At 50.9% G+C, this 13,556-nt stretch overlaps 1 protein-coding gene across 1 annotated transcript in view; it reads left to right on the top strand.

The window, feature by feature from the left end:
* Window positions 1-6,382: 6,382 nt before the first annotated feature.
* The window catches only part of SH2B3 (SH2B adaptor protein 3), a 98,627-nt gene continuing 91,453 nt past the window's right edge, over window positions 6,383-13,556 (top strand). The window contains exon 1 of the mRNA XM_024196230.3: window positions 6,383-6,565. The gene's annotated coding sequence lies outside the window, so the exon portion shown is untranslated. The remainder of the gene's footprint in view (window positions 6,566-13,556) is intronic.

Below are 13,556 nucleotides of genomic sequence, written 5' to 3'. Positions count from 1 at the left end.
AGCCGGGGAACCAAGAGTTCGAGGCTCACCTCTTCTGCCCACTGCTGTTTATAGTTCTGCGCTCTTCACGGCCCTTATTCTGGAGCAAGGCCTCTGACCTGGCCCTTAGGAAGCAGGCAAATATAATTCCCCTCTCATATTACAGAGAAGTTAACTGCACTGTCACTGGGAATAGAAACCAGGCTTTTAATATGCCTGACTGAGGTCTCATTCAGGCTAAATGTGCCAAATCTATATGGTTGGCGAGCCTGGCTGTAACCACTAGGTAACACTGCCTTCCGAGACAGCAGTAGAGTCCAGAAGTCCTGATCCCTAATATTCTACTGCTGTCTTGCAAATAGTTATGCAACCCACTGGCAAAGAACGTGCCACAGGATCCTCTAGTGGCTGGCCCGTATATAGAGCTAACAATCACATGGTAGAGCTCTGTTCTGTGGAGCTAAAGGACCAGTGGCCAAGCTCCTCAATGGGAGTTAGGTGCCTATTGAAATTAATGAGCATTAGGTGCCTAAATACCTTTGGATCTGGGCCAAAGTTCAAACCCTTCTTATGACCCAGGGGAGAATGCACCTGCTGGACTTCATTGTTGTTTCCCCCCCCCAGTTTTATTTTTGTAATGGTTTTTGAATCATACCACTTGGAATAATACAACAGGGGAGAATCTCCTAAACACCAGGTTTCTAGCTAGAAACCATTATCTGTCATGAGGGGGCCACAAAATACAGGGGTTCCACATTTCAGCCATTTGGCCCACAGTGACGGTACCACAACTGCTACTGCTCTCTGGCATGATCTCCAAACCCCTCATAGCCTCAGTGGGCGTTAGGAATGTGGACAGAATGCAAGCCAAGGCCCTATTCAGTAGTATATTGTGAAAACCCTTCTGCTGTGTGTACTGGGATTTTTGAATGTGCGGAGACTGAGTGTGAATTTGTTACCCAGCCTGGTGACAGACAGGTAAACAAAGGGCTAGAATTTCAAAGCCGATAAAAAACTTTTGTCAAACGCTGATATACAGTAACTCCTTGCTTAACGGTGTAGTTATGGTCCTGAAAAATGCGACTTTAATTGAAACGATGTTGAGCGAATCCAATTTCCCGATGAGGTTCCAGGGAAATTTTTTTCACCAGACAAAAAACTATATATTATATGTATATACACACACACACACACACACACACACACACACACACACACACACACACACACACACACACACACACACACACACACACACACACACACACACACAGTATACGTTTTAAACAAACAATTTAATACTGTTCACAGCTATGCTGATTGTGAAGCTTGGTTGAGGTGATGAAGTTAGAGGGTGGAAGAGGGTGGGATATTTCCCAGGGAGCCTTGCTGCTAAATCAGGGGTTCTCAAACTTTTGTACGGGTGACCCCTTTCACATAGCAAGCCCCTGAGTGCGACCCCCCCCCTTACAAATTAAAAATACTTTTTAATATATTTAACACCATTCTAAATGCTGGAGGCAAAGCAGGGTTTGGGGTGGAGGCTGACAGCTTGCGACCCCCCATGTAATAACCTCGTGACCCCCTGAGGGGTCCCAACCCCCAATTTGAGAACCCCGGTGCTAAATGATGAACTAGCACTCGGCTGAGCCCTCAAGGGTTAACACATTGTTGTTAATGTAGCCTCTCACTCTGCAAGGCAGCTGGAATGGAGGGGAGGGGAGACAGCATAGCAGACAGAGACAGACACACACCTTGTGTGTGGGGGAGAGAGAGAGAGAAATGCACACTGCCCCTGTCCGTGTCCCCACCCTGCTCTATATGGCGAAGAAGGGGTAAGCAGGGGCAGGAGCAGGGGGGAAGGGGGACACCCTGACATTAGCCCCCTTCTTCCCCCCCCCCCCGCACAGCAAGCAGGAGGCTCGGGGAGCAGCTCCAAGGCAGAGGGCAGGAGCAGCACATGGCAGTGGGGGGAGGGATAGCTTCAATTGATAGCCTGCTGGGCAGCTGCTGCACAGGGAACTTAGGGGAGTGGGGAGCTGATTGATTGATGGGGGGGCTGCCGGTCCACCCTGGTTCCAAGCCCCCACCAGTTAGCTGCAACGGGCTGCTCTTCCTGCAAGCAGTGGACAAAGCAGGCGGCTGCCAAATGACGTTAGAAGGGAGCATTGCACAACTTTAAACGAGCTTGTTCCCTAATTGATCAGCAACGAAACAATGTTAACAGGGACGGCTTTAAGTGAGGAGTTACTGTACATTTATTAGAAAACAAATTCTCCTTTATTTTCCAGCACAATACTAAAAATGTCCACTAGATGGTATCAGAAACTCACTTTTAGGTTTGTGGCAGCATTCCTTTCTTACATGCAGGAATTTTAGGTAATTCCTCCCTTCTGGCCTGCGCCATCTCCCCTGCTGTTCTAGTCTGGCGTTCCCATTTTGGCACCAGATGCTATTTAAATGAATCTTCTGAGCCAAGGATTTCAACGTGCTTTACCCATGGTCATTAGGTTCCACAGTACCCTTTGTGCGGCCAGTGAGTGTGAATCTCTCCATTTTCCAGATGGGGAAACTGAGGCACAGAGCACTGACGTGACTTGCCTGAGATCACACAGCAAGTCAGCGGCAGGTCCAGAAGACAAGCCCAGACTCCCAGAACCCTGCAGTAACCATGACACTCACCCCCCTAAAACTAAATAAGATATTACCAAAGGTGTAACGGGCATAGAACTTACACAGTGCTCTTCTGGTTCAAAGCAGTTTGCAACCGCTACCCTTCCCCCACTCTGCCTCCTTGCCCTGTGTCTCCCACAGCCATCTGTGCCTTTTTGCACACTGCCCCATGTGCTTGCCACGCCATCCCTATTTCAGTCCAGCAAACCCCACTCTCCTTTTATCCCAGTGGCTCCTGCAGACTCACTGCAGTCTAGACATCCCACAAGAAGTGATTCAATAATACTAAGGATGATTTATATAGAATGCCAGCCATTTGCTCTTCGGTGCATCCTGGCTACTCTGAGATACCAGCTTCTTTGGGGCAGAGACTGTCTTTGTTCTGGGTGATGTAAAGGGCTGAGTGTACTGCATTAATAACTAATTAATCATTAAACAGCATGCATCAGTAGCTCTCCAAATCTTTTAAGCCAGATAGCCATGAGTTCACTAAGACGCCTTATAATTTCTTTAGGAACCAGTCTCCCTAGTTACAAGAGCAGCACTGAAGTCTTTAGAAAACTTTCAGAGAATGAGGCAACAATCGGACGGGACGCCCTGGCACCTGGGCTGGGAGTGCATCGCCCTTTATCCTTAGACAAATCCTAGATGGAGGCATTTTAGAGAGGTTTTCCTGGTGCACTCCGGAGCAGCCTGGACCTGGCCCAGCCGCAGGGCCAGTCCCAGTGATGTTTAACATTCCTTACAGGAAGTCACTTCCCAAGAGCACCAGAGCAAACAAAGAATCTTAGCTAAAAATAAACATCGGCTTAACCCGCTAACGGAATGGCTGTGCTGCCTGTGTGGAGTGATCGGGCACATATAGGACACGTTGGGACTCCAACGCCAACTGACATGACGCAATAACAACAACAGTAAGAGGATACCATATATGGCCTGCTCCGCGGGGCTACGACATGAACTCGGAGGCCGTCAGACACTTCTGCTACCTGCACTCGGCCTGATCCGGCATCTGGCTGCAGACCCAACAATCCCAGCGACGGCAATGGGAGCTTTGCCCTATATTTAGTGCTGAGATGGTGTGGATAACGAGTTCCCCTGCAACAGGAAAAAGGCAATAAAAGAACTCTTAGTCTGTGTTTTATAGAGATGGTACGTCTGGAGGTAAAGATCTGTTACATACTCAGGTTTTAGGGGTGGTCTTATATACAGGTGACAGTGGAGGGATTTGGTGCAGTATTGTACTATTTGTCTTATGGTTGCACTGGGGTCCCACCGTGCTAAGAACTGTACATCTACACAGTAAGAGACAGGCCCTGCCTGCTGAGCTTGTATCTAACTAGACACAACTGACAAACAAAGGATTGTCATCTCTTTTTTTTACAGCTGGGGAGTTGAAGCACAATGAGATTAAGAGATTTGCCTAAGGTCATCCAGGAAGTCTGTGGCAGAGACAGGAATTGAACCCAGGATCCCAGCACTACACCTTCAGCTTCCCAAGACATAGGAGTGTCATCAGCTGTACATAGGAAGGTACTCAGCTATTTAGTGTGGAATTACAATACACAAGCAGACAGGCAGAGGCTGATGGTCAGCAGGGTTAGCTGCGGTTGCCTGTAGGGTTAGGTACTGTGGTAGGTGAGCAGGTGTTTTCTACCCAGGCACGTTTTAAAGGAAGCTTCAAAGTCTTCTGTGCGTCAGGTTGTCTATGGTCAGTGAGGGCACCAGCCACTGCGTACGCAGTTCTGCTCAAGAAGGGAAAACCATTCGTTCCCCCAACGTTTCTGATTCTTCAAAGCCTAGGTACGAGTGTAAAACGCCAAAGAAAGGGCCCTATTCTGGATTTTTTTGCACACACAGGCCTTGCAGCGAAGCCAGTGGGAGAAGTGACTGCACAGACCAACCAAGTTTCACTCTACAGGCAAATAAGCGTCATCCTGCCATTTTGGATGGCTCAGTAGATTGTGTGTCTGAGGGCCAGTCCTGCAGCCCTTAATTCTCTGGGACAGTACAATCATCCCATTGACCAGTCTCAAATTGGAGTTACACCCAATGCTTCTTCCCTTTGCTGCCAAGACAGCAAAGACTGCTGCTGGTAGAGTCCATCCCTCCTCGCTAGGACTGGCTTGATCATAGAGAAAGGCATTGTGACGGCACTTTTTATCCTGATCCCCTTTTCAAACACAGCTAAGGGAAAATCAAGGCACCGCTCTCTACTATGATCAATATTCTTTGGGCTTGGCTAAAGCCCCTCAGCTTGCCTCTTGCAGAGGGATTACGTCATTTAACAACGGTGGAAGGATAAAAACAAGAAGAAAAGATCTCCGAGAATTCCCAAGTGCATAAATAGCTTTCCTGGAAGCATGACAGACTCCCTTGTGCTAGAACACCAGCCGCAGGATGGGACTGGCTTTTAAGGAACAAAGACCCATTTTCTGAAAACATCCCTGGTAATAAAAAAAGTGGGTGGGTGGAAGAGTACAGAAAATCTATAATATACCAATACTCTGCACTTAAACGGCACCTTCCAGCCAAGGTCTCAAAGTGAATCCTCCTCCCAAGCCTTTCTATCCTGGTGAGTGTGTAAATGGCGCTTTTACACCGAATTCCAGCTGGAAAATGCAAAGCCTGCGAGCTCATGTCTTTTTCTTTGGCTCTTCTTTAACTTAAAAGCGACTGGCTTTTAAGTTGGGTGGAGGGATAGCTCAGTACTTTGAGCATCGGCCTGCTAAACCCAGCATTGTGAGTTCAATCCTTAAGGGGACCATTTAGGGAACTGGGGTAAAAATCTGTCTGGGGATTGGTCCTACTTTGAGCAGGGGGGGGGTTGGACTAGATGACCTCCTGAGGTCCCTTCCAACCCTGAGAAAATAAAATAAATTAATGGAGATATCCTATCTCCTAGACCTGGAAAGGTCACTGAGTCCAGCCCCCTGCCTTCACTAGCAGGACCAAGTACCGATTTTGCCCCAGATCCCTAAGTGGCCCCCTCAAGGATTGAGTTCACAACGCTGGGGTTAGCAGGCCGATGCTCAAACCACGGAGCTATCCCCCACCCAACTTAAAAGTCAGCCGCTTTTAAGTTAAAGAAGAGCCAAAGAAAATGAAGAATTAAATCAAATGCAACTTTAAATCACCCCCAAAGCCCCCCCCCCACTTCAACTTGATGACATAACCGCACCTCCAGGGGGCGCCCTGTGCAGAGTAATGGAAGCGCAGCCGAGGATCCCCGGACCAGAGACCTCGTGCCGAAGGGAACTAGAGGCAGCAGGTTAATGTCAGGTTGCAGTTCCCCCCCCGTCGCTGGAAAACCGAACCAATCACGACGAATTTCTCCTCCCCGCGTATGGCGCTGGCTTCCTGGCCGCGGCAGAGGCTGGCGACAGGCGCTGGGCTTATTTCTCCGCCTTTCCAGCCGTAGATAAGCCGGGGGTGGGGGCCCCCCTTCTGTGCCGTTCCGTCTCCCTTCCCCCAGCCGCCCCGGCGGGGCGCCAGGCGGCACTGAGCAGCCGGCTACTTTCGGTATCGCTTGCGGCCGGACTCCGGCTCGCTCTCTGCTTATTGGTCCGAACGTCGCCTGTTCCCCGAAGGGCTGTGAACCCGCAGCCCCTGGGCGAGGCGCGCAGGCGGGGCGCCCGGGGAACTTCTGCGGCCCCCGGGGAGACCGGAGTGCGGCGCACGTGGGGCGCCGGGGAACAGGCGCTGGGCGCGGCAGCCCGGAGCACCCGGCTGCCCCCCCCGCGCCGCTGCTCTTTGCAGACCCGCCGGGGGACCCAGCAGCGGGGGGGTCCCGCGCTCCAGGCAAGTGCCGCGGGGCGGAGCCGCCGCCGACCCCTCTCCGCGCCCGGGTTTCCTGCCCGAGGCCGGGCAGCGGCACCATGGGCGAGCGCCACACGGACGGCTTCTCCTGCAGGTACGGCCCCCCCCCCGCCCGCGTCCCCTCGCCGCCTGGCCCGCGGGACCCCTCTGCCCGGAGCCCGCCTCCCGCGTGCCCCCGGGGGGATGTGGCTTCGGTGCCCTAGCGCCGGCCCGGACCGCAGCCCGGCCGTGGGAAGGGGCCCGATCCCCCCCCGCCCGGCCGGACTCGGCAGCACCACCACGTGCGCGCCGAGCGCCGCCGACTCCATCCGCCCGAGGCCGGGACAGGTGCGGGGCGCGCCCGGCCGGGGCCGCCGGGGCCCGGGCCCCTCCCGCCGGGCTGCCCTGGAAAGTGAAAGTAGCGGCGGCTGCGGCTCCTATTCCTGCTGCGTAGGGAGGGGCCGCGCGGGGCGGCCAGGTCCTCCCGAGCCCCCCGGGAGCTGCGGGGCACAGGGGCTAGGAGCCCCCCAGCCGCTCCCCCGGAGCCCGGGGCGGGGTTCAGGCCCCTCCAAGCAGGAGCCTAAGCGGGGCGGTCAAGCTGTCCCCGTCCGGGGCGGGGGACCCGGCTCTGTGTCCCGGCCATGAGGCGCCCCCCTACGTCTCCGGGCCCCTTTTCCAGCCGCAGGCTGACAAGCCCCGGCCCTGGGACTTGGTGCGGGTGACGGATGGAGAGCGCCCCGGGTCTCCGGCCTGATCTCCCGGGCAGGGTCTCCCTGGGACAGGGAGTCCGGCGAGGCAGAGGCCAGGCTGCCCCTCCCTGCATTCCCCGCGGGGGCACCGAGAGCAGGGGCTGCCCCCGGGCAGCGCAGCCCGACCGCCGAGGTTGGTGCATCGCACACGGGCAGAGCCAGCCCTCGGTGCTGGGGATGATCGCTCCTTGGACCGGTCCTGCTGCTGCCCCTGGAAGCCAGGCCGGGCTCCTTTCCCTCCCGCCCAGGCGCTAGGAGCAGCGAAGTGCCCAAGCCTGCGGCCGCTTGCTGAGGTGGTTTGGCTCAGGCAGTGGGGGTCGAATAATCACTGCCACCTGCCCTGGGATTTACTGTCAGCCAGGAAACCCAGGAGGAGGTGTTGTTACCAGATGGCCTGGGGAAGGGAGGTGTTAGGTGGCCTCCTGGGGACTCCAGTTACCTTATTGCAAACAAATAATTCAACAAGTGGCGAAGAGAGGAACTGACAACATGCTCCGAGAAGCCTTTTTCTGAGGCACCTCCGGTGGAACTGGAGTTTTACCAGCAGGTTATTTGATTGAGTAGAAGGGCCTGTGAAATCAAAGGGAGGTTTTTGCCTTTGGCTTCATTGAAAGCAGATCAAATCCTAATATTTCCTTGTAAATTACTTCTTTCCCCACTCCCCCCCAAAAAACCCACCCCACCACTTTTCTTTGTAATTTACACAACTTGGCATTTCTGGCAGTTACAATTTCTTGTTTGTGATTATAAAAATCTCAGGAAGGACCCTTTTATTTTTTTTAATTGGAGCCATAGGAGTGGCCAGGCTGCTGGCATCCCGAATTGTTCCATGGAGATTTGTTTATAATGAGGGCTCTGTGGCTTTGCATTGTGTCTAATCAAGGAAATCAATGGCTTTTACTTTCAAGTCTTGTTTTGTTGAGCTCCTCGTTCTGTTGTGGAAAAACCTCGGCAGGATGACAGAATTGGCACAAATCCTACAGAGTGTGTAGGCATAAGACACAGTGTAAGCTGCTTAAATAGCCTGTTGTGTTAGAAGGATCATGTTATAACACACTAGTGTCGCCACTGCAAACCTATAAAGGGCCAAATAGATTATACGTTTATAAAGCTAGGTAAGTAGGTCCCGAGAGAAGGGAGCGGTGTGAGAAGGTGTATGACTAAGTAGGGGGAGTCTGCTTTTTAAACCCTTCTGTTAGGTACTGCTTCAGCGGCACTCTGCTCTTCCACCTCCCCATTGGGCTTACGCCAATGTGCTGATACGTAACTTAGACCATAAGTCCATTATAATGTGGTTTGATCCCAGTGGGTACATGAGGCTGCCTTGATCTTTATATCACTGTTGTATCTGAGTTAAAGGGACGTTGTCTAGACACAGAAGTTGCACCGGTTTAACTTGACTTGGCTTCGTTAAACCAGTGCAGCTTTTGTGCGTGGGCTGTTCGAGACTGGTTCTGTTGGTTTAGCTTGCACCTATACGTTTATCAATGCGAATTAAACCGAGATACGCTAGCTTTAAACTGATAGAAGATTGCGAAAACACACAAGTTGCACGGGTTTAACTAAATTGATATAAAATCACTCTTTGAGTTAAACACAGCTCTGTGTATGGACAAGGCCTCCAGCAACCCGTTTATCTTTCCAAATGTTGATATTTAAAAATAAAAAACATGTTGATTTGGGGGGAGGGGAAGGAGAGCAAACCAGCGTGCACTCACCAGGCACATGCCTTCGTCGCCCCTCCTCCCCCTCACATGCGCCACAGTTTCTTTGCCCACCATGGCGAGAGGGTAGTATAGTTTACCTTTGCTTATGCAAGGGATGTTTTCTTTTGTTATCAAGGGCACCTGCTCCCTGAGTTTCAGTATCACTCTGTTGCGCGCACACACACATCGTAGTTTTCTATCTTTCCCTTGGTTGTTGGGCTTTTTAAGATTTCTGGATCTTTAGAGATCAGTAGAAAAAAAATTCCCAGAAGTATTTTCCACATCCCTTGCCGACTTAGTGCATTTATTTCACTGTCTCTCATTATTCGAGGAGTTTGGAGCTACTGTAATACCTCTAATGGTGTGTTAGATCATTATTCGTACGGAGTCTGTTTCTCAGGGACCCTACACTCTCTTTAATTTGCTTGAGTGATTGGAACACACGTTTTATTGTCAGGGTTGCCGGTAGCAAGCTGTTCAGCCTTCAAGCAGAGGGTGGCTAACGCTTGCAAAGGTCAGTTCATGAGCAGGTCACAGCCTGGTATGGTGGCAATAACCTGTCAATCTCTGGGATGCCTGCTGTCTTTTCATGCAGGTGTGAAATAACTGGGTAGTTTTTAAGATGTGCAAGTACGGTCGTGTGTGTGAGACTCCAGTGACCTTTAAAACAATTTTTTGGGAGAACACTTAAGATTTCTTTATACACTATATTCCACTATTGAAAAGTCAGTCACTCAAGTGAGATCAGAATGTGGTCAGTTATGACCGTATTATGTTGTACAAATATAGTTTGGCTTTGATATCTCTTCCCACGCTGGTGTAAATCAGGAATAACTCCACCAAAGTCAGTGGCATGATGCTAACCTGATTTTCCTCTTTATTACTTGCAGGGGTGTATGTTTAATTATAAAGAAAAAGCCCCTTGAAGTTCTGTAACATTGCAAAATGTTAACTGTTAAGAGTACTTGGCTTGAAATAAAACACTGATCGGAGTTGGAAAATCTAATGGAAATGTAGCAATCAGAGGGATGTCAAGTAGTGTCCCAATTCCTCTAAGGCTGGGAAAGGGAAGGGAATAGCAGCCACATGGAAAGTAACCATGGATGCAGGGGAGTAGAGCATATATGAGTTCACCCAGAGGTGTGGGGAACAATAGTGCAAGTTCTTGCCAGGCTGCTGGAGCCTGCCAGCAGCGTGGCCTGGGAAGGGGCAGGACCAGGGTTAGCCAGGTGATCTGCTGATCCGGTGCATTCCCCAGGTCACTTTCATTGGTGGGGGATCTGGGGGAAAGAGGGTAAAGCTGCCCTCCCCTGGGGGAAGTGGGATCTTGTAGGCATGGTCTTGTTAGAGAGGATGAGGAGTGAATGAATGGGGCATGGGACTTAAGCACCTTTTCATCCCCAAAGGATTGTCCCTTCAGGTCAAGGCTACAGAGTAGCTTCTGCTGCTCCCGCCTATGTTGTTCCCACTCTGCAGATGTAGAGGATTTCAGTCTCCCCAGTTGCAGCGCTACATTTACTTTAATCAAATTGGTGACTGTGTCAGATTCTAAAGCACAGTTCATGTATGATCGGGCTGGCAGCGTGCTAGACAGAGCAGTCTCAACCCTGCTAGGCAACTGCCTGGCGTACAATGGTTCCTTTAATGCATGTAATCCTGGAGAGAAACAGTGATTTTGTTCGTGGAATTTAGTTCTGGGAACTTTCTGTTTTGTTTGAGAAGTAAGTCGTAAGCAGGGCAAGAGGGTAAGTGTATACAGAAGGAATGTTAAATAGTCCTTGAATTTAAAGGGGGGCTGTCCGCTTAAAATTCATGAGTCTGGAAAACTCTAATTTCCTTGTGTGTGTTTTTATGTTTAGCTGATAATGTTAAAACTGAAAGTATTTTTTAAACATCCAATTTACTTTTCAGGGTTTACGTCAATTGTGTACATTTCTTTTGGCCCCAAGAATGGAAACAGAGCAATCAGTTTCATTTTCAGCCTGCCTTGCCCTAGCTCAGTTTTTGCTGTGGTTGGGTTGCAAATGCTCCCTGGGGATGTTACATTTTGGGGTGTGGGGGTTGTTTGGTCTGTTTTATTTTATTATGCTCTAACACTTTCCACTGTAATGGCAAAAGAAGAGTTTGTTCTTGGGTTTTGTAAAAGGTGAATTTTACAAATCCTCAGTGTGGGGCCATATTTCATTTGTTAGTGTCCTTTTAAAATAGCCTCTTTTTGCGTGTGTGTGCGTGTGTGTTCCTCTTGTGTGATAGATGGTGGGCCTGATTCTACAGCTCTTGCATTTATCATTAGGACCCCGTGCTGGAGCAGTGGTTCTCAACCTATTTACAATTGTGGGCCACGTATGCAGCTCTCTGTGTATTATGTGGGCTGTATCCACACAATAGATATCCTACCTGTACACTTACCAAAAAATAAGGTTTCGTATTTGTTATATGACAGCAATATGATTTAAATCAATAATAGTACCTGTCAATTCAACACTGGCACAAGTCTGCCAGGAGCTTTTAAATTAGAAAATAACTCAAAACATTAACTGTTAAAATTAATTAATTTACTGTAAAGGTGGCATGGCATGGCATGGTTTGTTGCCACCCTCTCTGCTGTGCTGCTGCTGGCGGAGTGCCCGGGGAGTGTGGCTGCAGAGCTTGCCTGCAAAGATGGGGAGCTCTGCCTGGTGCAGGGCATGCCCTAGCCAGGGACTGTCCCCCATGCACCCAACTCCCCCTATCCAGGGACTGTGCCCCATAGTCCTCCATCCAGGGACTGCCCCCAGCCACCAGTCCCCCCACCTAGAGTCTGTCCCCCATGCTCCAGCTGCATCCCCCTCCCTACAGCCCTAGCCCTCTGCACTCACCCCTTCCTGCGCTGCCCTAGGCCCCTGCATCCCCCTCCCCATGCCTGCTGGACTCCTACCTCGGCTGCACATAGCTCAGCCATGCTGCCCACTCTGCCCACCTGCTGCTGCAATCCTAGTGCCAGGGAGCCTGCTGCAACTGGGGTCACTGGACCCACAAACCTGTGGGGTGGGCGGGGGTGCTGAGCACCCTGGCCTACTGCCAATGCTGCTGGGCCTGATCTTGCTGGGGGGGGGAGGAGGGGGTTGATGCCACGGGGCCTGATCCTGTTGGGAGTGCTGATGCTGGGCCTGATCCTGTGCTACCCCATTTTTGCACTCACCCTGCCGGCTCTGGGCCCCAGGCAGGTGCCCCTTCCACCCCACCCTAGTTATGCCCCTGAGGATGTCACATGGGCTGCAGTTGTGTGCTGATTGGGCAGCGAGTTGAGAACTACTGCACTAGATTGTGCCCTGACGTCTGTACAAAAGGGACTCAGTTTGATCTGTGACTACAGTGTTAGTAAACTGCACAGGGGGAATAGGCCAGACGGTCAATGTTAGCGCCACACGAGCTGAGTACCTGGCCCAGTGTGCCCCCCTCGCCTTGTTCCTACTATAGTCAATGGCAAAACTCCAATTGGTTTCACTGGGAATCCGCATCAGGCACAGGAACATGAATGCCAAGTAGATCATGTGATTGGGCTGATGCTATCGGTAGTTCTGGGGCCAGTTGCTGTTCGGACTCTCTTTTAAAAGCTTCAGCACTCCTCAACTAGGAGAGAGAGTCTCTATTCTGCTGTGGCTTACTTCCTCTGAGTAAAGCAGAGCTAATTGCTGTTGTCAGAAGCACTCAAATGAGCATGTGGGAAAATGGAAGCTTGTGGTAGATCGCTTCTTTGAAAGGGTAACCTACGCCAGGTGACATATTGGAGTTGGGCCTCTCTTTGCTGCTTTATGGTGTAAAAGAAGCCTCTTTCCTGTTTGTTTTTTCCTTTAGAAATATCAGGTATGTCAAGTCTTCCCTTTTTGTGTTGGTCTGTTAGGCTGATGCAGAAACTGTCCGTCCTCTTAGAGCAGGGCTGGGAAATCCTTCCCAAAGGGACTTTCTCCCAGGTGTTAGCAAAGCCCAGTGAATTTTACAAGTCTGAATAAATATCCCGCCGCCTCTCAACAAACCAGCTTGAATAGCCTTGCTTTGTGTGATGTCACAATCCCACCGGTTCCCCATTGGTTGCTGAGACCTGAATTTCTAAGGTCATGAAACAAATAGAAAGCAAGTTTGGGTTTTAAATTAAAAACCAAACAAACACCCCAAACAAGCAGCAACAACTTTGACCATCATAAAAACGTGCCAAAAAAAAGAAGCGGCCCCAAGCTCACATTTCTCCCCCCCTCCCCCTTCACAGATCACCCTTAGGGCATGTTTCTGGGGCTGTCTGCATGGCAAGTTCTGGGCCAAAGCATTTGGGAAGCATTTGATGAACATCTCCCTACAGTATGAGCAGCCCACTGAGGATGGCTGCCAGTGCTACCTCACTAGGACATGGTCCTTTACAGGGCTGCAGCCCAGCTTGGTGACTCAATTGCAGAGCAGGTTGGACCCATTTACACAGACTAGGCCAACCAGTGCTGATGCAGCGCAGAGGTGGGACTCTGGTGTTCTAGTGGGATCCTCCGGCAGGGCAGCCTGCGTAAGCAGGCGGCATTGCTTTGGGTCAGCATTTCTGAGACGCTGGGCTCTAGGCGGCTTGTTCCCACTCAGCACAAACAGAGACACCCCACTCTATTCTGCACACAAGGGCAGCGCAGCC

This window comes from Terrapene carolina, unplaced genomic scaffold (assembly GCF_002925995.2).
Source record: "Terrapene carolina triunguis isolate 2854851 unplaced genomic scaffold, T_m_triunguis-2.0 Scaffold234, whole genome shotgun sequence".
Lineage (NCBI taxonomy): Eukaryota > Metazoa > Chordata > Testudines > Emydidae > Terrapene > Terrapene triunguis.
The sequence above is the reverse complement of the archived record's forward strand: the minus strand, read 5'-3'. Positions and strand labels throughout refer to the sequence as shown.